This window comes from Sus scrofa, chromosome 1, assembly GCF_000003025.6.
Source record: "Sus scrofa isolate TJ Tabasco breed Duroc chromosome 1, Sscrofa11.1, whole genome shotgun sequence".
In the NCBI taxonomy this organism is placed as follows: Eukaryota; Metazoa; Chordata; class Mammalia; order Artiodactyla; family Suidae; genus Sus; species Sus scrofa.
In genome coordinates this window covers 14,587,477-14,609,897 of record NC_010443.5, presented here as the reverse complement: position 1 = coordinate 14,609,897, position 22,421 = coordinate 14,587,477, and the positions used below count along the sequence as shown (strand labels likewise).

Here is a 22,421-nt window from a genome sequence, read left to right as displayed (position 1 = left end):
ATATATTCTTTTTCAGATTCTTTGCCCTTATAGGTTATTACAAGATATTGAATATAGTTCTCTGTTCTATATAGGAGGTCCTTGTTGGTTATCTATTTTATAGATAGTGTGCATATGTTAATCCCAAGCATCTAATTTCTTCCTCGCCCCCTTCCTCCTTTGGTAACTGTAAGTTTGTTTTCTATGTCTGTGAGTCTATTTCTGTTTTGAAAATAAGTTCATTTGTATTGCTTTTTTAGATTCCACATATAAATGATATCATATGATATTTGTCTGGCTTCCTTCACTTAGTATGATAATCTCTAAGTCCATCCATGATGCTGCAAATGACATTATTTCATTCTTTTTTTACGGCTGAATAATGTTCCATTGTATATATGTACCACTTCTTTATCCATCCATCTGCTGATGGACATTTAGGTTGTTTTCATGTCTTGGCTATTATACATAATGCTGCAGTGAACATTGAGGTGCAGGTATCTATTCAAATTACAGTTTTCTATGGCCGTATGCCCAGGAGTGGGGAAATTCTGGATCATATGGTAACTCTATTTTTAGTTTTTTAAGGAACCTCCATCCTGTTCTGCACAGTGGCTGTATCAATGTACATTCCCACTAGCAGTGTAGAGGGCTCCCTTTCTCCACACCCTCTCTGGCATTTATTAATTGTAGATGTTTTGATGATGGCCATTCTGACTGGTGTGATGTGATACCTCATTGTAATTTTTTAAAGGTCTTCATTTTATTTTATTTAAAAAAATATATCTATGTCCCTATCTATGCCCACAGAAAGTCTCAGGCCAGGGACTGAACCTCTGCTGCAGCTGTAAACAGAGCCACTGCAGTCACAAAACTAGATCCATAACCAGCAGAGCCACGAGGGAACTCCTGTCATTGTAGTTTTGATTTGCATTTCTTTTTTTTTTTTTTTTTTTTTTTTTTTTTGGCTTTTTGCCTTTTCTCAGGCCACACCTGAGGCATATGGAGGTTCCCAGGCTAGGGGTTGGATCGGAGCTGCAGCTGCCAGCCACAGCCACAGCAATGCCAGATCTGAGCCACGTCTGCGACCTACACCACAGCTCACAGCAACGCTGGATCCTTAACCCACTGAGCAAGGCCAGGGATCGAACCTGCAACCTCATGGTTCCTAGTCAGATTCGTTAACCACTGAGCCGTGATGGGAACGCCTGCATTTCTTTAATAATGAATAATTTTGAACATTTTTTCATGTGCCTGTAATAATTCTTAATTGTACTTCAAGCTGGCTCTGTATAGCAGGCCCATAAACAAAGATTCTCTCTAAGGTTTTCATTGGAGTGTGAGAATGTGAGAAAAAAATGCTTCCGGATGATTGGCCCATGGTTGTTGTGAAATGACGGATGAAGGTGTGTTGCCAAAAGTTCCCATGGCTCTGATGAGCTCTGATGGGGGAGGGGGCAGTCATAGATGGGGTTGGTCCTGGGCCCACCAGTTCTCCTCTGGCCTCTCCTAACCTTAACCCTAACCCTAACCCCGGAGCCCAGGGCTCTGACTGTTGATCTTGTGATAGAGAAGCTTCTGGGGGCAGGAGTGATTGTGGAAACTTGAGGTTGTTTCTGGACTATTGCACAACTCTTTTCTCCAGGAAAAAGAAAAAAAAAAAAAAAAAGTGCCTCATTCTCTTCATCCCCAGCATTACATAACCTAATATTTCCCTTGCTGGTTGAAATAAATATCCTTTCATTGCCTGAATAAATAGGACACAAACTCTTTGGGACAGGCTGCTTCCTCTGCTCGAGCGCTTCCGAGGGATCTGGCTGCTTTTTGTGGGTTTAGTGGTGACCCACAGCTCGCCTGGGGCCAGGTCTCCCTTCACGGCTCCTCCTTGGAGCGTGGGTTCCACCAAAACACCTTTTAAATGTCTCAACAAAGACCCTCCTGTGGCAATTCTGGAAGACAGGCTCACTGTGAGATGCTGGGGCTGTTTGCCGCTGGAAATCGAGGGTTGCTCCTCACACATCTCTTAAGTGTGGAAACACCATAAAAGGCACTGAAAAAAATGGAGCGATTAAAAAAACAGCGTTACAGACATTCACAGGCACATCAGCTGCCTGTCCCACCTCTACAGGAACACCATTTACCAGCTAACTTCGTATGCAACCTTGAGCTTTAGTGTCCCTTCTGAACCTCAGGACCTGCACCATGTCACTCTTTGGTCATTGCTGGATGGACCTAAGGTTTTGAAAAGTAAAGATTCTCTTAGGAGTTTTACAAGTAAAAGGTTGAAAGCATTTATTTATTTTAGAAGAAAGATACAAGTGGTAAAACTTTATTAATTTGGTAAAAGGTGTTTGTTTTGAAAGGAAAAGTAATCACATAGGCAATGTTAAATTTTTTAATTTTTTATTGAAGTATAGTTGATTTACAGTGTTCTGTCAATTTCTGCTATATAGCAAAGTGACCGAATCATATACATATACATTTTTTTCTCATATTTTCTGTCATGTTCTATCACAAGTGATTGGATATAGTTTTTTGTGCTATATAGCAGGACCTCATAATAGTATAAAAAGAAAATAGTGTAATATATAGTATAAAATAGTGAATAGCATAGAATAATAGTATAGTAGTATAATTATATAGTATAGTACAATACTATAGTATGTAGTATAGTATAATAGTATATATATATAGTATAAAATAGTATAAAAATAAAAATAGTACAAAAAGAAACATAGCCGTATACATGACAGCATATTAAACATTCCATTCACAATGATAAGCCCATTCCTTTTGTAGTTCTTCATCTTGTTTAGGCTTCTTAAAGAATCACATGAAGTTTCTAAACTCTCAGAAAAATGTACATGTGTTTCTGTAGCCAAAAGACTGGCGATGATTTCAGGGCAGGGCAAATCCCCTGGAAACATCCATGTGGACCTTTGCTTTGGAGAGTGGAATGAGCAAACCAGTAGAGGCCAGAACGATTTCATGGAAGGGAAATATACACATACGGTGATTGACCAAAATCTGGTGGTGGGAAAATGATTACACACATTCATTGCTCAAATGATGGCAACAAAATTATAGTCACAGTACCATCCATTTTAAGCACTTACAGTGATCTGGTGATCCCAATGCTTGCCTTTTATTTTCTATATTTCTCTTATTTTACTTCCTGCCTACCGTGCAATATAAATATGGCTTGTCTCGCATGTAATTCTTTGGTTTTATTCCTTGTTTTCTATTTTCATTTTTTGCTTCCTGTCCTTATTTCAAGGACCATAAAGCTATTAGACCTTGGGGAAAATTGTTTCCAGGATAGATTTTGATTTTGGGGATGAACTTTCTAAACCCAGACTGAGATTACTTGGGGGTTGAAGCGTCTTAGCAGCCCTGTAAATACTGCAGCTCTACTGTTTCTGCTGTTTGGAGAGCAAGATGAATGTAGGGCTCCTAGGCCTTTGGAGATGAGAGAGGATGGGAATTGGGGATGGACAGGTCTTTCTATCTCTTCCATTCAAATTGAAATTCATTTGAATGAAAAAAAATGTCTGTGTGCCAGGCACTGTGTTAATTACCACTGTGGATCTAGGTGGAGTAAGACACATTCCCAGGTAACCTGCAATTGACTGCAATCAACTGGTGGTAGGAGGCATGGGAAATACACAAGTAACTCAGGGCCAGACTGAATTTTCATTTCCCTAAGAGTATTATCAAGTGTTTTGTAGAAGTATATTTCCGTTCTGATACATCAATTATCAGATTGTCATATAATTCCTCTGTTGAAATGTCTGTCCCTTCCAGGCACAAACTGCTCAAGGTCATGTCTATTCATCTGTGCCTGGCACGGAGGAGATGTGTCATATGTACTTGTTCCTGGAGGGGAGAGAAGTGCAAGTAGAGATTCAGAGGTGGATGAGAACGGGGCAACTTGGGCAATCAGGGAGGGCTCCGTGGAGAAGGTGTTCTTTGAGATGAACTTTGAAGAAGTGGTAAGATCATAACTAACCCAGACAGGGAAGAGGCTGAGATGTAAGTGCAGGATGCTGGGAGCAGGCAATGAGGCTGACTGATCAGAGCTTGAAGTCCCAGAGGTGGGCTGGGACCAGATTATCAGGGAGATGGTGAATGGTTTGCACTTAATGGAATGGTGAAGGTGTGTTCAATGGATTAGAAATAGGAGAGACTGGAGGCAGTCAGACTAGTTGGGACACTTCTGCAGTAGTCCGGCACAGAGCTGAAGAAGGTTTGGGTAGTAACGTGGAATTGGAAATAGAAGGGTTGGAGCCTGGAGATATTTTGCAGATAGAGTCTGAACTTCTTGTGATCCATAGGTCCCTAGAATAAGCCAGACCAAGAAAAAAAAAATTAGGATGAAAACAACAATAGCAAAATAACATGGTTCTTATTCTTTCTCCATCGACTTGTTTTTACAAGCTGAAGTCCTTTCAAATGCTTCCTAAGTCCCCAGGTGAACAAGCAGATGCTGCCAAACTTGCCACAAGTATTGAGAATCACGGCAGGCCTGCTGAAGCCACCAGCATTGGCCAAGGCTGCTGCCAGTCAGAGGTGCCCGTGAAGGCAGGGTTTACTCAGGTGGCCAGATCCTGCAGTGGGGAGAGCTTTCCCTCTGGGTTGTGATCTGGTTTAGGAATCAAGGCTTCCCTTGTTCTCAATGTCTCAAAGAGATTTTCCTTCTGTATCTTATAGCAGCCTGTTCTTTCAGTACAGTTGACAAACCTAGTGACAAATCTATCCTGTATTTAGAAACTGTTGTTCTTTGGCACAGGCTCCTCGGTCTTGGATGATATCTGTGGCGTTCCCTTTGCCTCTTTGAAGTTCTCCTAGCAGGCCATGAAAATCAACTCCTGGAAGGGCCAGCCTTCTCCAAGTCCTTGCTTTCCACCAAAGAGGAGTGTGTGTGTGTGTGTGTGTGTGTGTGTGTGTGTGTGTGTGTATCTGGCAACTGAGCTGCATGGAGTTGGGCAGTGGTCAGGGACCAGGGTTTGGGGAGAGGGATGGAGGGCAGGGTCTCGTGGGAGTGAGAAGGGTCAGAGAGAGGTTTTCTTTTCTCAGCCGAGCGAATAGCTTTTCCACTTTAAATCATTATAGTCTTCAGAAGGAAGAGCCATGTGATTTATAGAGGTAGGTTGTAAAGGCCTTTCCATCGATGAAGTGTAAGGTTTAATTGAATTTGTTGCAACAGTTGTTTCTGCGTAGCCCCCTTGTTCTCTGAAGGAAAATCATCCTTTTTTTCTCTCCCTCTTCTTTCTTTATTTCTTTCTTTTTTGAGAAAGAGATGATCTTTATCCCTATAAACTTCAGCTAGAGAGTTTCAATTTGAGTAAATGACAGAAGAGTCATCAGCTCCTAGTCCTATTAAGGCTCTGTTTTCAAATACCCTGGACCTGTACATTGAAAACACAACTGCTGGATATCGTGCCTTCTGCCACCCAAACTAGCACCTGTGACCTGGGGTGTGTTGTAGTTTTAGTTTTTGATGGCAAGGAACAGAGGCTCCTTTGGACACCTGGTAATAATCATGTTGGCTTGATGGGTTTCTCTGTTCTTGCGTAACTTCCTTTGCTAAGGGCCTTGCTTGCTATGGCCTCCAGTCTACCCCTAGGCAGCCTTCCTGCCTGTGTGTCTTGCCAGCTCAGTCTAAATTTCCAAAATTCGTACTCCCCAGAGCTTGAATGGGATTGGTCAAGTTCATCCTTTCACATCAAGCCGTGTCCTTGGTCACTGCTTATCGGTCAGATGTCTATCCCTGGTCCAGTTAGCTCTGATCCGAGGTGGGAGCTGAGGATCCGACGGATGCTGCTTGGCTGTCTAGGCAACAGGAGCCCAGGGCGGGGCAATCTCCCTTATAAAGATGAGGGAGGGAGTGCTCAGGTACTGACTGAGCAAGGCCAGCAGAGTTCCCATTTTGATGGCTCTTCATGAGGAAGACAAAGCACAGAGCTGCCTTGATAGTATGATGAAATCGGAGAGAGTTCAGAGCAGTGCCCTTTGTGAATAAGGACAAGAGAAGAATTTGGGCAATTAATTATGCAATCGAGTCCCAAATTCTGCTATCATCTTGAGCATCAGACGAAAACACTCCGAATCAAAACCCTGAGTTTTATTTTAACCTGAATCACCTAGATCACAGCAGGGTTTTGCTCGAATGACCCAGACAGATTGCATCAATTTTCTGCTTTACTCTGCTTGTGGAGACTGGGCTGTTAGTGGTCACTTCTGGAAGAAGAGAAAGTACTAGAGAAAAAGAAAAAGAAGAAGGTTCGAACCTGGAAAGATGCTAGGATTTCCTTGTTCCGTGTTTCTTAATAAACATATGACACTGTAAGAGACTGTGTATGTTGATTTTTTTAAAAATAAAGCTTTAATGCACAACTTGATTTTGATGAAATAGCAGGCTTTAATTTTCGCTTGAATGATGCATATGAGGGGAATAGGCATAAGGATGTGATACTTCTCTTTGAATTATACTGATGAGATTAAATTGGCATTTTCTATTATTTCTATTCTCTCCCACTTTAGAAAGCACTTATTGGAAACAAATGAATGTCAATAATAATCTTTTAGGGATAATTGATCTATTTTTTATTTTACCTGAATTTTCTATTATATTTATATTTTCTAATAAATAGAAAATAATCTGCAGCCTTCAGTTCAGAACTCACCGGATGTCCTATTTTAAGAACTGTTGCTCTAAATAATTTTCTTCTCTGTGTTGGTATGCACAACTGATTTTAGCAGGTGGCTAAATGCTATTTGAAAAGCACACTTGACCCATTCTGGCAAATCAACTAACTGAAATATTTCTTTAATTTAGAAAAGAAATTTGCTTTCAGAACATTTAAAGTGTTCAAAACATTTTAGTAAATAAGTTACCTTTTGCCACAAATCACAGTCAAAATAATTAAAAAGCTAATATAACTGCCACAATCCATTAGTATACATGGCTGTTCTTTTTGCAAGTGAATCTTGTTTCAACTCTGTATCTCTTAAGTCAAAATGAAATACTTTACATACTAGCGAAAATATGTCCCACTCGATGTGGAAATGGATCTCAGACAAATCTGCATATTGAAATTATTTTACGGGCTAATTCACAAGTGGAGAGAAGACTGAAGACAAGTAAGATCCTTTCTTTCAAAATGTTTGAAAGCACTGCGTGTGAGAATCGTGTTTTCTTTCTTTCCCAAGCCGATTTTGAGATGCATCGCTTGCCCTTCAGAGGTCACCCTGCACGTGGAAGTTCTGGAAGGCCAGGAGCAAGAGAGCCTTCTCCTCTTCACCCTCACATCCGCCATCCTCACTGGCAGAAAACCAGACTTTCTGCAGGCTGGAGTAGAAAAATGTAACATGTTAAAAAAAAAAAAAATCCTTTACAGTATATGCTTACACAGGCAAACACAACAAAACAAAACACCCAGAAATGGCTGGAGGAAATGCCAGATGGTTCATGGGAAGATCAGACGACAGAGGAATGGCTTCGGAGTCAGGAAATCCAACCTCTGCAGGTTACTGAAGTCAAGAACCCAATTAATCAGTGACACGAAATGCAGCGTTACTGAGGACCGGCCAAACGAGAAAGTTAGGAAAATGCTCCCGGAACACACGTCCTCACTCCTGCTCTGAGCTGTAACTAATATTGAATTAGCAAAATTTATGTGCCGAATGAATGCTTTATTCTTATTATTTTTTCCAACTCGATCTGCCTGCCTAGACTCCAAGCTTTATGAGCAATGAAGATCAGCTGCATGACATAAGAAATTTTCAGGTGGACGAACAGAGGACTTACACCCTCGTGAACCGTCTTTCTTGACTCAAGCGCTGAGAAAGTTAGAATCAGGCCACCCCCTCCTCTATTTTGTGCGGGGGATTTTCCACTCCTAGTCAAATGGTGGTGCTAGTTCTTTATTTTTGAGTTGCTGCATTTCCTAATTTCATGGTCATAACAGCCTCCTGTCTACTGCCTCAGAACGGTTTTCACCAAAACTGAAAATAAAGGCTCCATGCTCAGAAGCTCCTTAACGGGCTCGAAAGGTGACTGTTCCTCTCCCTTGCCCATTCTATAGCCTAAGAAGACAGGCTTTCAGTGACATTCTTCTCTCCAAGTAGGTACTCCTCTTTCTTCTTCTCAATATGTATATTTTTTCTTCTTGTTATAACGTTGCTACGATTTACAAGCCTGTGGTAACTTTAGAGCTTCCCTCTCCTGTTAAAAGATGTTCAATTTTTTTTTCTCTTAATACTCCAAGGATATATTGCAACGTTGCTGGCAAGTATTCCTACGACGTTAAAATGCTAAACTTGGTACAGTGAAAAATTCACTTTTGGAATAATATTCAGCTGAGTCAGAGGGCAACCCGACTACCCTTTTCTTAGTACAGCACTGACAGGCTGTCTGCCTGCCCCAGATAACGCATATTTATTTGATCCAGCTACGAGCTAGGAGGTTCTGGATTATCGAAATGTGGTGGAATTTCAGAAGTTATTAATTGGACTGATCACGGGCTAGCATGAACACGCTACCTGTTTTCTTAATCTTTGGCGCCGTAACTTATGTGAGTTTGAACGAAGCAATCTGAATAAGCCATTATTTGTTTCCCCAAGGCAGTCAAGTTTGCTGAAAAGCGACGCCATCTAGCAATGCACGAGTCAGCCATCCTTCTTTAAAGCATCCTGGGATTTCAGCCACGTTCTTTCGGGTCCGGCTGCCTCAGTTTGCCCTTCTGAGAAAACAACGCCTGGTCCCTTCTTAGGGCAGGATGGTGTGACACGTATGCCTCCGCTCCACAAGCAGAGTGCTCCTCAAATCGTGATGTGGCCGTCACAAAAGACAGGGCATGATACTTTCACTTTGGTTAGAGGAATGCCCCACGTTTCAGGAAATGCGCGTTAAGTTCTAAGTTTTGTGTTTTGTCAAGACGGTGACCGGTTTTTGCTTTTGCAGACATGCCTGTAGAAGCCAACGTGATTTTTTTTTTTTTTAATTTTAATGTACGAATTGGGCTTTATCAGGACTTGGGATCATGGCACTGATTCCTGCTCAAAGGTGCCAGATTGCTCTTGGCTTTCTGGGCCAGATCTGGTAGGCTTGCAGAGCAACCTCATGCACCAGGTTCCTGGGAAACTCATCCAGTTTCCAATGCGATGTAGATCACACATATATAATGCATACGGTTTATCTTAAGGTTGAGAGTGAACTTATAATATGGCAGAGATGTTTTTGAATTTTATCTTCTCATGCACAGAGAGACAAAAGAAACGAAATTAGATGGGAACTTCTGAGATCTGGCTTCAGAGCCCATTTCTACCCTGTGCAATTCCTTCTTATTTCTCCAAAGCAAATGTTTGCTCCAACTTTGTTAATATCTTATGAAGACCGCCCGTTAGGCTTTAACACACATACCTGTAATATTCCAGAGATTTAATGGACTATTATAGAGGGTGTTAGATTTCAAGGAAATTAGGAATAAAAATAATGAAACGACAGAGACAACAGGTAGGAAAAAGGCAAAATTTTGAATATGAACATAAGGGTCATATTTCCCAGCAGGATATTATTTTTAGACCCTTGGAGATTTTTTTTTTTTTTTGATGGCACTGACAGTCAAGGAAAGGGATAAACCTCACATGTCTCAAACTTGCTGCAAGAATGAAGTAAAAAACTATCTTTCATTTCAGGGAACCCTATCTTTCATCCCATTTAGGATTTGTAGCTAGCTCCCCTCTGCCTTCCCCCCAGTACCTACCCTAAATTTCTGGACAATATAAATATTTGCACTGCATGTGTGCTAAGCATTTTTACATGATTTTCTGTGGCCTCTCTGAGTATTTGTCCATATTCATTTAGTCCAGTCGGTCAGAAAAACTGCCGGGGCTGAGGGCCTGATGGTTAGGCTTCAGTTTGCCAGAAATAGAGAAGAGCTCTGGTTCATGGTTGGGCATTGTCTACAAAGATTAATAAGCAAGAATGAGAGTGACCCAGCTCTGAGTAGACTGTCCGCATTATTTATAAAATATTCATGGCATGTATTTCACCTGTAGTGGTTGAGAAATGGTCCTGCCCAACCGTCTCTGTCCTTAATCCCCCTGGGAAGCTCCCTGCCCAGGGTGTCATAATGGGCTCTTTTGAGAGGCAGGTACTTAACAGGTGAGCTTGCCTCCTGGACAGCATCTCGGTGGACTTTCTCTGGATCACTCCCACTGGACCCCAACAAAACCTTGCACATCAGTGAGTTTATGTTTTTTTCCTTTACTATTCTTTTCTTTCTTTCTTTCTTTTTCTTTTTTCTTTTTTCTTCTTAGGGCCGCTCTTGCAGCATATGGAGGTTCCCAGGCTAGTGGTCAAATCCGAGCTACAGCTGCTGCCTGCACCACAGCCACAGTAACGCAGGATCTGAGCCTCGTCTGTGACCTACACCACAGTTCACGGCAATGCTGGATCCTTAACCCGCTGAGTGAGGCAAGGGATCAAACCCGAAACCTCATGGTTCCTAGTTGGGTTCATTTCTGCTGTGCCACAACGGGAACTCCTGTTTCTTTCTAAGGAGTGTAATTTTTTTTTTTCTTTTTCACACGCTGAAAGCATCGGATGAAGAGGTTAGCATTATTGTCCATGCACCCTTAGAAATAGCTTGCTGGGAAGCTTCTGCTGCTTCTCAGATCTCTCCTTGCAGTAACTCTCTGGGAAGGTTCAGATATTCAGTAGTTCCATTCAAATCCACAGGAGACAGCTGAGTCCAAGCCATAGCTCTTATTACCTTCTGGTTGGGCCATTTAACTTTTGCCCTCAAATTCCTCCTGTGTGAAGTAGGGATAGTAAGAGTGGCCACTGGATATAATTTTGTGGAACAAATGAGCTTGAACCCCGCAGTAAACCACTTGGGAGCTTCATGTGTTAGACGCTCTCTGATGAAGTTGTTTTTATTCCAAGCCTAGTACAGTGCCTGAGAAGAAGTGTTGGTGGAATAAATGACCAGACCTCATGGTCAGCATCATAGCCACTAGGATTTTACATCCATCAGACCGTAACAGGGAACGTGACCTGAAAAAAAATTAATATTTGGGATCATGGGCTTTAGTTACAGAGAAGCTTATCTTCAAGTCTTAGAACTGTCATTTATAAAGCTAACATTGGACACACTACCTGACTTTGCAAAACTTCATTTGAAAAAAAAGCATGCTATTGTTTACCACTTGGAGCTGCTGGAAGGATTAAATGCGGTCATGCCTATAGAAAGTATTGCACAAAATAAGCACTCCCTAAACATGAGTTGCTAATATAATTTCTGTTTCCACCACCTCATGGGCATTAAATATTTGTTATGGGGCCGGTGAGGGAGAGACCATCCCAGGTTTTTGGCATCATGTTGAATGAGAAGTCAGGGTAAACTCTGCGCATGTATAGACTCAGGCTTTGCCCAACCACCAAGCAACATGCTTCTTTTGACAGCAAAATGAATGTGGAGCATTTATACCAAGTTTCCTTTTTTTTCTTGTTTTGTGTGTGTATGTGTGTCTGTGTGTGTGTATCTTTTTTAGGGCTGCACCCGAGGCATATGGAGGTTCCCGGCTAGGGGTCTAATCAGAACTGTAGCTGCCGGCCTACACCAGATCTGGCCTATTCCAGATCCACAGGATCTGAGCCGTGTCGGAGACCTTACACCACAGCTCACGGCAGCGCCGGATCCTTAACCCACTGAGCAAGGCCAGGGATCGAACCCGCAACCTCATGGTTCCTAATCGGGTTCATTTAACCACAAGTGCCACGATGGGAACTCCTCCTTTTTTTTCTTTCATGACCACATCTGTGGCCTATGGAAGTTCCCAGGCTAGAGGTTAAATTGGAGCTGCGGCTGCCACAGACAGACATGGCAACACTGGATCTGAGTAGCATCTGGGACCTACCCCACAGCTTGCAGCAACACCGTGTCCTTAACCCACTGAGCGAGGCCAGGGATTGAACCTGATCTTCACAGAGACAATGTCAGGTCCTTAACCCACGTTATGCTCATTACAGAAGCAGCAGCGTTGCAGCAGTGGTAAGCTCAGTATCTTCGTCTGTAAAAGGCGGATAATAATATCCGACGTACGTAAGTTTTAGGGCTATTCAGGAGGATTAAATTTAATAATGTAAGTAAAAGAGCTGTGCCAAAAGTTCAGTTTTATGAAATACAAGTTTGTGGGGGTTTTTGGTCCACTCCCGAGGCATGCAGAAGTTCCCAGGGCAGAAATCAAACTCCTGCCACATCAGTGACAAGAGCTACAGCAGTGACCATGCCGGATCCTTAACCCACTGTGCCACCAGGGAACTCCTATGAAATACAAGTTTCCATATGGCATGTATCAGTAATCACTTAGCTGTGTGTCAAATCTTATCATCACAGGAATGAGAGTGGCCCTGGCGTAGTGCTATGAACTGGGTACGAGAGAGTCGGGCTGATTTATGTTCTGAAGGCCTGAGAGTGTATGCAGTGGTGGAGGTGTGGGTGGCACATGGCCAAGCTCATAAAGAAGGCAGGCAGAACGGGTGGGGCTCGGCGGGCTGGGGCCAGATAGGCCCAGAGCCAACCTGTTCCCTCCCTGCGTAATCCTCTCCCTGGGGCGTCCTGCAGCCTCGGATGCTCTCTGACTTTGAGAAGATGAGTGGCGCAGAGCTGCGGTAGCAGTTCTGTTGTTTAAACAAACAAACAAACAAAAAAACACCGCACAGATGGGTTCAGCTGCGCACCTGGAGCTTCATTTTCCTACCCGGCCTTCTGGAGCCTCATCTGGCTTTACTCTTCTATTTATAGCCGCCACCAACCCTCAACCTCTCTGAGGTTTCCTGCGAAGAGTGAATACAAACGGGGCAGTCTTCCAGCCCCTTTCTTGGCACCTTGAAGACAACACCCAGGCCCTTGCGGGAGCTGGCTGTCATGAGGGGGAGGGGACAGGCCCCAACAGGACAACAGTCCTAGGGAAATGCAAAAGCTTAGGACTTGCTGAGTCTAAGTGGTCAGGGTTCTGTTCTGGGTCCCTGCCCTCTGCAGGGATGGTAGATCTGAACTGGGGTTTGAGCAGTTCTCTTTTTCCCTCTGATGCCATCAGGCTGGGCTCTTATCAAATGGCCACAGCTAAGCTCTCTCTCTCTTTTTAATCTTCTTTTTTCTTTCTTTTTTTTTTTTTTTTGTCTTTTGTCATTTTAGGCCCGCACCAATGGCATATGGAGGTTCCCAGGCTAGGGGTCGAATTGGAGCTGTTGCTACCAGCCTATGCCAGAGCCACAGCAATGCCAGATCTGAGCTGCGTCTGCGACCTACACCACAGCTCACAGCAATGCGGGATCCTTAACCCACTGAGCGAGGCCAGGGACAGAACTCGCAACCTCATGGTTCCTAGTCGGATTCGTTTCCACTGCACCACGACGGGAACTCCTATCTTATTTTGTCTTTAAAAAATGTTTTAAAATTATAGTTGATTTACAATGTTGTGTCAGTTTCTGCTGTACAGCAAAATGACCCGGTCATGCATATACATACATTCTTTTTCTCCCATTATCCTCCATCATGTTCCATCACAAGAGTTCCCTGTGCTATCCAGCAGAATCTCATTGCTTATCCATTCCAAATGCGGTAGTTTGCATCTCCTAACCCCAAACTCCCAGGCCATCTGACTCACTCCCTCTCCCTCTTGGTGACCACAAGTCTGTTCTTCATGTCACAAGTTTTGTTTTGTTTTTTTCTGTCGATAGGTTCATTTGTGCCGTATATTAGATTCCAAAGAGAAGTGCTGTCACGTGGTATTTGCCTTTCTCTTTCTGACTTACCTCACTTAGTGTGAGTCTCTAGTTCCATCCATGTTGCTGCAAATGACATTATTATTATTATTTTTTTCTGTTGTGTGTGTGTCCATCTTCTTAATCCATTCATTGGTCATGGACATTTAGGCTCTTTCCTGTCTTGGCTATTGTGACAGCTAAGCTCTTTAAACACACCTTTCCCCTAGGTTGGTTCAGAAGCTGAAAAGGCCTTTTGCAAATGGATAATCTGCATTTCTGAGACCACCCCCCCTCCCCTCTCTGCTGTTCATAGAAATGGTCTCGGTGGGGAATTTGCCTTCAGAATTTAGAACATGATGGAAGATTGTATGAAAAAAGAACATATACACTTATGACTGGGTCACCATGCTGTACAGCAGAAAGCGACACAGCATGGTAAATCGACTATACTCTAGTAATAATAGTAAAAAAGACACCAAGAAATCCACCAGAAATTGAGTTTGTCTCACAGAAAACATCTGTCTTTTGCACTCTCCTTTTTATTTATGACAGCCAGTCGTTTGTCAAGATTCATTTCCTTAGAATCTTGTAAAGTAACAGACATCCCATATAATAATCCATTTTAATATATTTCACTTTAAAATGATGTGACAAATACAGAAAGAAATTCCTTTCTTTTTTTCGATATGGGATTTTGGAAATCCTACTTGCATCGAGTTTTACTAAAGAATATTTAGAGACTAGGATTACTCAGAATCCAATGTAGTTCAACTTGACACACACTGTTAAGGTTTTTTCCGGATTTTAAGGAGTGAGTAATATTTACAAAGGCTCTGCTGTGGTTTATTAAGGTCTGTCTAGAGTCTCTGAACCGAACCAGACGGAAAGTGTCTTAAGTGCAAGGATAGTGTTTGGGCTTTGCTCTGGTGTGATGGGAGGTGCTGGGATGTACTGGGTGTTTGGGGCTTGATTGTGTTAAAAAGAGCCTGACCCCTTCCTTGATCCTGAGACCTTCACTATCAGTTACAGCTGGTAAGGCACAAGTTAGGACATAGGATTGTTACAAAATAATGATACTATGATATAGTATCATACTATGATACAGTGTCACATAACATAATACAGTGAAGAAGAAAGGGATGAGGGCTTTGAGAGAGGTCAGCGCTGTGGTGTGGAAACACAAAGAGGAGAAAATATTGTAACATAGGATTGTTACAAAATAATGATACTATGATATAGTATCACACTATGATACAGTGTCACATAACATAATACAGTGAAGAAGAAAGGGATGAGGGCTTTGAGAGAGGTCAGCGCTGTGGTGTGGAAACACAAAGAGGAGAAAATATTTCGGGGGGAGGGGGAGTGGGGGATTGGGGGGTCTGCAGGGGGAGGGGATGGTTAGGGATTTTCTTGTACATTTGCCCATGACCTTATAGGATGGGTAGTGTTTACACAGCAAGATTTAAGGCAAGGGAGGGGTATAAGCAAAGGCATGGCAGGAACACGAGTGAGAAGGGGGCAGGGGGTGGTGTGAGATAATTTAGGAATGGAGAGGTCAAGGTCATATTATTGGACTGATGGTGTAGGCATTAAAGATCAGAGTAGGGTTGGAATGAACTGAAAACTTACCCTTAGAAAAATACTGTGTTGATGGACGTTTTCGGATGAAGAGTGGGCACATGAATATGGAGGTGATTGGAATAGTTTAACAGAGGTGTAAAACAATTTTAAAAACCTTTTAAGACTTGCTTTTTGAAAGCATGATTGTTTATGATTATAAAGAATATTTTTTTGGAGTTTCCATCGTGGTGCAGTGGAAATGAATCTGACTAGGAACCATGAACTTATGAGTTCGATCCCTGGCCTTGCTCAGTGGGTTAAGGATCTGGTGTTGCCGTGAGCTGTGGTGTAGGTTGCAGACGCGGCTTGGATTTGGTGTTACTGTGACTCTGGCTGTGGCCGGTGGCAGCAGTTCTGATTAGACACCTAGCCTGAGAACCTCCATATGCCTTGGGTGCAGCCCTAAAAAAGACCAAAAAAAAAAAAAAAAAGGGAATTTTTGGGGGCTTCCAAAAATGACAAGTGGAGAAACAAGTAGGTTGGGAGTTAAAACCTATTATTCTGCCACTGATGCACTGAGTTTGTGACCTTAGTAAAGTGCTTGCAGGCTTAGTGCTCTCTTTTCCCAACTGTAAAATAGGCAGAATGAATACCAAATACCCATTAAATATTCTACTAGTGATACAGTGAACATTAACTGATAGAACTTTGAAAAGCTATGTATCATGTTACCTATATATGTGTAAAATGCTATTAACTTGGAATATTTTTCCAGTAGAATTATTTTATTTGTACAAAATATAGATTTAGAAGAGAATATATTGTTATTAGATTGCATTAAGGTTGTTATAATTTGTTTATAGATATTAAATAGGGGCTTTATATTGGATACTAAACAAGTCTTTTAAAAAATGTTACTGTGGGAATAATACAACATGAGAGCTAGTCTCTTAAATTAAAAACCAATTTTTAAATTGAAGTATTGTTGATTTACAATGTTGTGTTAATTTTTCTCTTAACAAATTTTGTGTATAAAACTTCATTGCTGACTATAGATACAGTGTTTGTATAGTAGATCTCTAGAAGTTACTTAACTCTCATTTCCTCCTTCCTCCAGCCCTTGGTAACCACCATGCCAGTCTTTGGTGTTATTGACTATTTTATTTTTATTTTTTAAATTTTCTTTTTTTTTTTTTTTTTTGCTTTTTAGGGCTGCACCTGGAGCATATGGAGGTTCCCAGGCTAGAGGTTGAATCCAAGCTGCAGCTGCTGGCCTACACCATAGCACTGCAGGATCTGAGCCACATCTGGGAACTACGCCACAGCTCGTGCCAATGCTGGATCCTTACCCCACTGAGCAGGACCAAGGATCAAACCTGCATCCTCATGGATACTGGTTGGATTCACTTTTTCGGAACCACAAAGTGAACTCCTGAATTTGAATATTTTAGATGCCTGATATAAGTGGAATCATTCAGTACTTGTGTTTCTGTAACTGGTTTATTTCACTTAGCATAATGTTCTCCAGGTCCAACTATCTTGTCACATATTGCAGAATTTACTCTTCTTTTAAATTTTCTTGCCTTTTTTTTTAGGGCCACACCCATGGCATATGGAGGTTCTCAGGCTAGGGGTTGAATCAGAGCTGCAGCTGCCAGCCACAGCCACAGCCACGCCAGATCTGAGCCGCATCTGTGACCTACACCACTGCTCATGGCAACGCCAGATCCTTAACCCACTGAGTGAGGCCAGGGATTGAACCTGTGTCCTCGTGGATGCTAGTCAGATTCGTTTCTGCTGAACCACAATGGGAACTCCAGAATTTACTCTTTTTTAAGGCTGAATAGTATTCCAGTGTATGTATATACAACATTTTCTCTATTCACTTATCTCTTGATGGACATTTCATATCAAACAAACTAATTTGAATAGTGCTGCAGTGAACTTGGGTGCGAATATCTCTTTCAGATCCTGATTTCCTTCTTTTGGATGTGTACCCAGAAGTGGGATTGCTGAATCATTTGGTAGTTCTGTTTTTAATTTTTTAAGGCCCTCCATTCTGTTTTCCATAGTGGCTTCATCATTCTACATCCCTACCCTGCATGCAAGGGTTCCAGGTTCTCCGTCTTCTCACCAGTACTTGTTGCCTTTTGTGTCTTTGATAATAGCCATCCTGACAGGTGTGAGTCCTATCTCATTGTAGTTTTGATTTGAATTTCTCTGACGATTAGTGATGATGAACATTTTTTTTTCATGTGTCCTTTGGCCGTTTGTATGTCTTCTTTAGAGAAATGTCTATTCAAGTCCTTAACCCTTTAAAAAATTGGGTTACTTGTCTTTCTGTTATTGAGCTGTCTGTGTTCCTTCCATTATTTTGTAGATTAATCCTTTATCAGATATGTAGTTTGCAAATATTTTCTTCCATTTTGTTGGTTGTCTTTTCACTCTGTGATTATTTCCTGTTCAGATGCTTTTTAGTTCGATGTAGTTCCACTTGTTTGTATCATTGTTGTTTTTTTTTTAACCTGTGCTTTTGGTGTCATATCCATGAAATCACTGGCAAGACCAATGTCATGAAGCTTTGCTCCCTATGTTTTCTTGTAGAAGTTTTACAGTTTCAGGTATTATATATAAGTCTTTATTCCACTTTGAGTTGATTTTTGTGTACTTTATAGGATAGCATCCAATATCATTCTTTTCCATGTGGATATCTAGTTTTCTTAACACTATTTGTTGGAAAGATGACCCTTTTCTCATTGTTGGTTCTTGGAACCCTTGTTGAGGATCAGCCAAATATATTTATGTAGATTTATCTAGGGCTCTCTAGTCTATTCTATTGGTCCATATGTCTGTCTTTATGCTAGTACCATACTGTTCTGATGACTATAGCTTCATAGTGTTTTTGCCTCCAGCTTTATTTGAACAAATCTGATTTTGTGGCCCCATTTCCTTCCTAAATTGAATGGAGAAATTGGACTAGGGGAGCTTTGTGGTCCCTGTGGCCAGACCATTTTATGATTCTATAGTTCTTGCTTTCAGCAGCCTCCACTTGGAACACTGAATTGAGATACACATATAAGCACAATCAAACCCATGGGCATCTATGCCAGAAATAAAAGACATGCCATCATTCCATTGATTTAAGACTCTAGACAGAAACAGCAGACTCTGATTTCTTTTGCAGCTGCCTGAAGTGCTTTATGCTTATGGGATGGGGGCACTGAATTCAGTGATTTGAGGATAAAGGAAAGGGGTCAGATTGTGCTTTTTCTTTTCCTCTTTTTTTCTCTTCTAAGGGAAAATAAAAGGCAAGGATCCCAGTTGAAAAAAAAAAAAAAAAGAACATGGAGTTCCCATCGTGGTGCAGTTTAACAAATCTGACTAGGAACCATGAGGTTGCAGGTTCGATCCCTGGCCTTGCTCAGTGGGTTAAGGATCTGGTGTTGCCATGAGCTGTGGTGTAGGTTGCAGAGGCTGCTCGGATCCCGAGTTGCTGTGGCTCTGGCATGGGCCTGTGGCTATGGCTCCGATTAGACCCCTAGCCTGGGAACTCCATATGCCATGGGAGCAGCCCTAGAAAAGACAGAAAAAAAAAAAAAAAAGAAAAAAAAAGAATAGGCCAAGACTTAGTGGGGGCTGGGGTTTGGCTGGGGGGAAAGGCTTAGCGCTCTAAATAATTTAATTTCAGTTGCAGTAAATCTCAAGTGATTATTACCACACTCCTGAAAATGATCCGTGGTGGACAATGCCCGGGCATATTGTATTTTAAGCAGAAAAGTACAGGGACAGGGTGACATCATAATATTCAGCATGAAGAACACTGCTCACGTTGATTTGTTGGTCTATTCCTCCAGATTATTTAGGCTTCACAAATCAAGCAAAGAGGTACTTCACATTGAGTTTGTGAAGGAAAGGATTCATCGAAGACTGTTGATTTCTAGGAAAGGAAAAACAGAACATGACTGTCTCCTTCCTCCTATGGCATTCGTGTTGCATAAGCAATATTTATATAGTTGAGTATTAACCACTCAGAAAAGTTCAGAAATTATTCATGTTCAGACTATGCAGGGCCCTTGCTTCACTTTCTTCTCACCATCTGGAGTCTATCCATTTGACTCCTCCCTTAGCCCTTGGAATGGAAACGAAATTTAAGTGGGCCAATTTTCTACTTGTTAGCAGCCATGGTAGTGTGTGTTCGGTAGGGAAAGGGATTTCTACTGTTAGATTGAAGGAAGTTTCCGGATTGTTGAAAGCTTCAATTTGTTGATGGGATTTCTAGAATCCCCTACCACTGATATTTGAGAATTGAGTACACTTGACAAGTTTGTAAGTTTACGAAAGTGTAGAGAACAAGGGCTGTACTTAAATTTCTTATCCAGCTCTTTAGTTCTAAATTTATTGCCAATTTTGTTTATCAAACTTATTCTCAGAGGAGTGGTATTTGCTGTGGCCACAAGGAAACATCTGTGAGCTTAAACCTTAGAGGCAGATAGCCAGTTAGAACATTTGGCATTTAAGGCTTAGCTTGCAGAAGAGAAAAATTAATCAAGGCAACCCTTAAACATATCAAGAAGGCAACTGAAAAAAAAAAATGTCTTATCACTGACGAACTGAAGTATTGAGTTCATGTTAATTAAGAAATGTCAGAATTTATAATGAATGAATGAGGAGTGTCATAGTATGGCAAGTTTGGAAGTCGATGTCAATCTCTACTGCCAGGATTTATAGTAGATTATATAATGGAATCCTGAGCTCTAAGAGATCAAAGGAAAATCCTGGCTCTTTCTTCATCCATTCTCTTAGGTCAAGCCTACCCAGAAAGAAGCCAAGTGGAGAGTTGAGCAATTATCTGAAGTGGGCAGTAGAGACAGCCAAAACTAGATAATACATAACCAGAAAGTCACTGTGGAGGGAAAATGTGGACTGAAAATAGAAGGGATGGGGGTAAAATGTCAAACAGTTTGGTCAGTGTCCATAGTCCAGATTCACTGGATAACAGCCAATTCCTGGCTTCATGTAATTATTTAAAATGTGTCTAAAAGACTGGAGTTAAAAAAAGAGACAAGTTCATTGCCAAGGTTGTTGTGTATTTGTGTAACATTTCTCTGTATCTGTGTTATTACCTGCGACATGTTTAATTCTGAGTATTTCCAAGGATTGCATTTCACTATTTTAGATTAGTACATCAAGATAATTGAGGAAATCCGTATAATCTACAGTCTTACATGGAGAAAAATTTATAGATTAGTTGAATGTTATATTTAATGAACATTTTCCCCCCATAGCAAGTGCTTATGAATTTTCCATTGAAAACACTGATTCTCTCTTACCTTCATCATTTCTTCTGAGGCAATTTCTGTATCCCCTTGATTTGACTAGGGCACAGCAAGGAAGTGAATAAGACCATTGGAATAGGATTTGCACTACCTTTGGTTAAAAAAGAAATTAAAAAATGAAACTGCCACAGTCTCATATCAATGTGTTTTTTTTCCCCCTTCTATTTGATATAGAAACCATAAACTGCTTACTCTGAGCAGATGTTTCCTAGACCTAAAATATAGTTATCAGTCCTTGGCCCCTATAAATCTGTCATTGCATACCTGCTAATCCTGAAGACTTCTTAATTCAACGTTAAACTTTCCATTTGTTATTTTTTTATTGAGAAAAAGTTCATAAATTAGGTTCTTCCCTGCTGCTTGGAATTAAGAAAAAAAGCACAGCCAGACTATTATTCCCCATAGAAAAACAAAGTTTAGAAGTTAAACAAGTATTTTTTTTCACTCTGTCATGTCTTGTACATTTGAAGCCATTATATATAGCATCTTAAAAACAAAAAAATAACCCAGGGCCTTTTTATCAGTAGCTCAGGCTGATGTTTGAAATTCACAGTGAAAATTGCCCATGGAATAATCTTGAATTACTCCAAGGGAGTTGCTAGGAATATCTTAAAGTAAAAATTCATGAAGAATGTTGCATGCAAGTAAAGACTAAGAAAGTTGTTTTGTAAGTATAGGTGTGTATTAAGTGGCATTGCAAAATCCTTTACTTGCTCTGTGTGGTGACTGCTTTTCCCATCATCTAGCAACATCTGAATCTCTGTGGTAAACCCCTACCTCACAGCCACACCAGGTACAATGCTGCCGCTGAATACAAGTTTGGAGATACTGTGGGCCAGGACTTTTTGCTCGAATGGCAAATCGACCTACAGAGATGGAAGTTATCCTATGGACCTGAGTTGCTACAGTGGATGGTGACCTATACATTCACGTGTAAATACTCGCAAATGGCATCAACAGTAAATAGCTTATGCCTTACTTAACCTTCTAAAAGTATATGATTAGGGAATTCAGCTTGAACAGACAAATGAAACATTGATTTACCAGTGCCTATTGATAAGTGAGACTGCTTTTATCTTCAACCACCTTGTTTCATTTAAGTGAAGACTCAAACCAGCTTTAGTTAAGGAAATCTTTAGAAACCACCCAAATGACCCTTTTCCTCCCTGTTAAAAACAAAATAAAGAAGCAAACTAGAAAGACTTAAGTATGAAAACTTCTGCTTGTTGTCTAGGATTGTAGTACCAAATGTTAGCACAGCTCTTGTTAAGAAGGGATGTAGATATTCATCTGGATTTGGAACCACCACCGAGATTTGTTTTGTATGAATACATTAGGTTCCTTTTTTTTTTTTTTTTTTTTTTTTTTTCCTCTCTTCTGACTTCTTACATGAATACCTAAGACCTAATTTGGCCATTTAGTTTGGGGAAGGATTTTTCATTTAATTTTTTTATCAAATGTGTATTGCCAGGGGCTGAACAATGTACCAAGTGACTGATGAACACTTCATGTGTTTCTTGAGTCGAGGTCAAGGATGCAGCCTATGAGATACTCCCACTTAAACATCTGCCTGGTCAAGGTTTCTTTACATGTTATCACAGATGTGAACAAATTTATCCACAAAGCTCAATAGTCCATTTTACGTATAGAAAACCCAAACTTCTTTTAAAAAGCCTCTTTTATTGCATTCTTTTTCATCTCAGAGCTTTACCATAGCTGCTAGCAAGTAAAAACATTTCCTGATTTGAATTTCACAACCTCCTTCA

General features: G+C 41.1%; 1 protein-coding gene across 3 annotated transcripts in view; it reads left to right on the top strand.

Annotated features, from left to right (window-relative positions):
• ESR1 (estrogen receptor 1) overlaps nucleotides 4,992–22,421 on the top strand; it is a 387,875-nt gene continuing 370,445 nt past the window's right edge. For all 3 annotated transcript variants that reach the window (XM_021083050.1, XM_021083034.1, XM_021083018.1), the window contains exon 1: nucleotides 4,992–8,105. The gene's annotated coding sequence lies outside the window, so the exon portion shown is untranslated. The remainder of the gene's footprint in view (nucleotides 8,106–22,421) is intronic.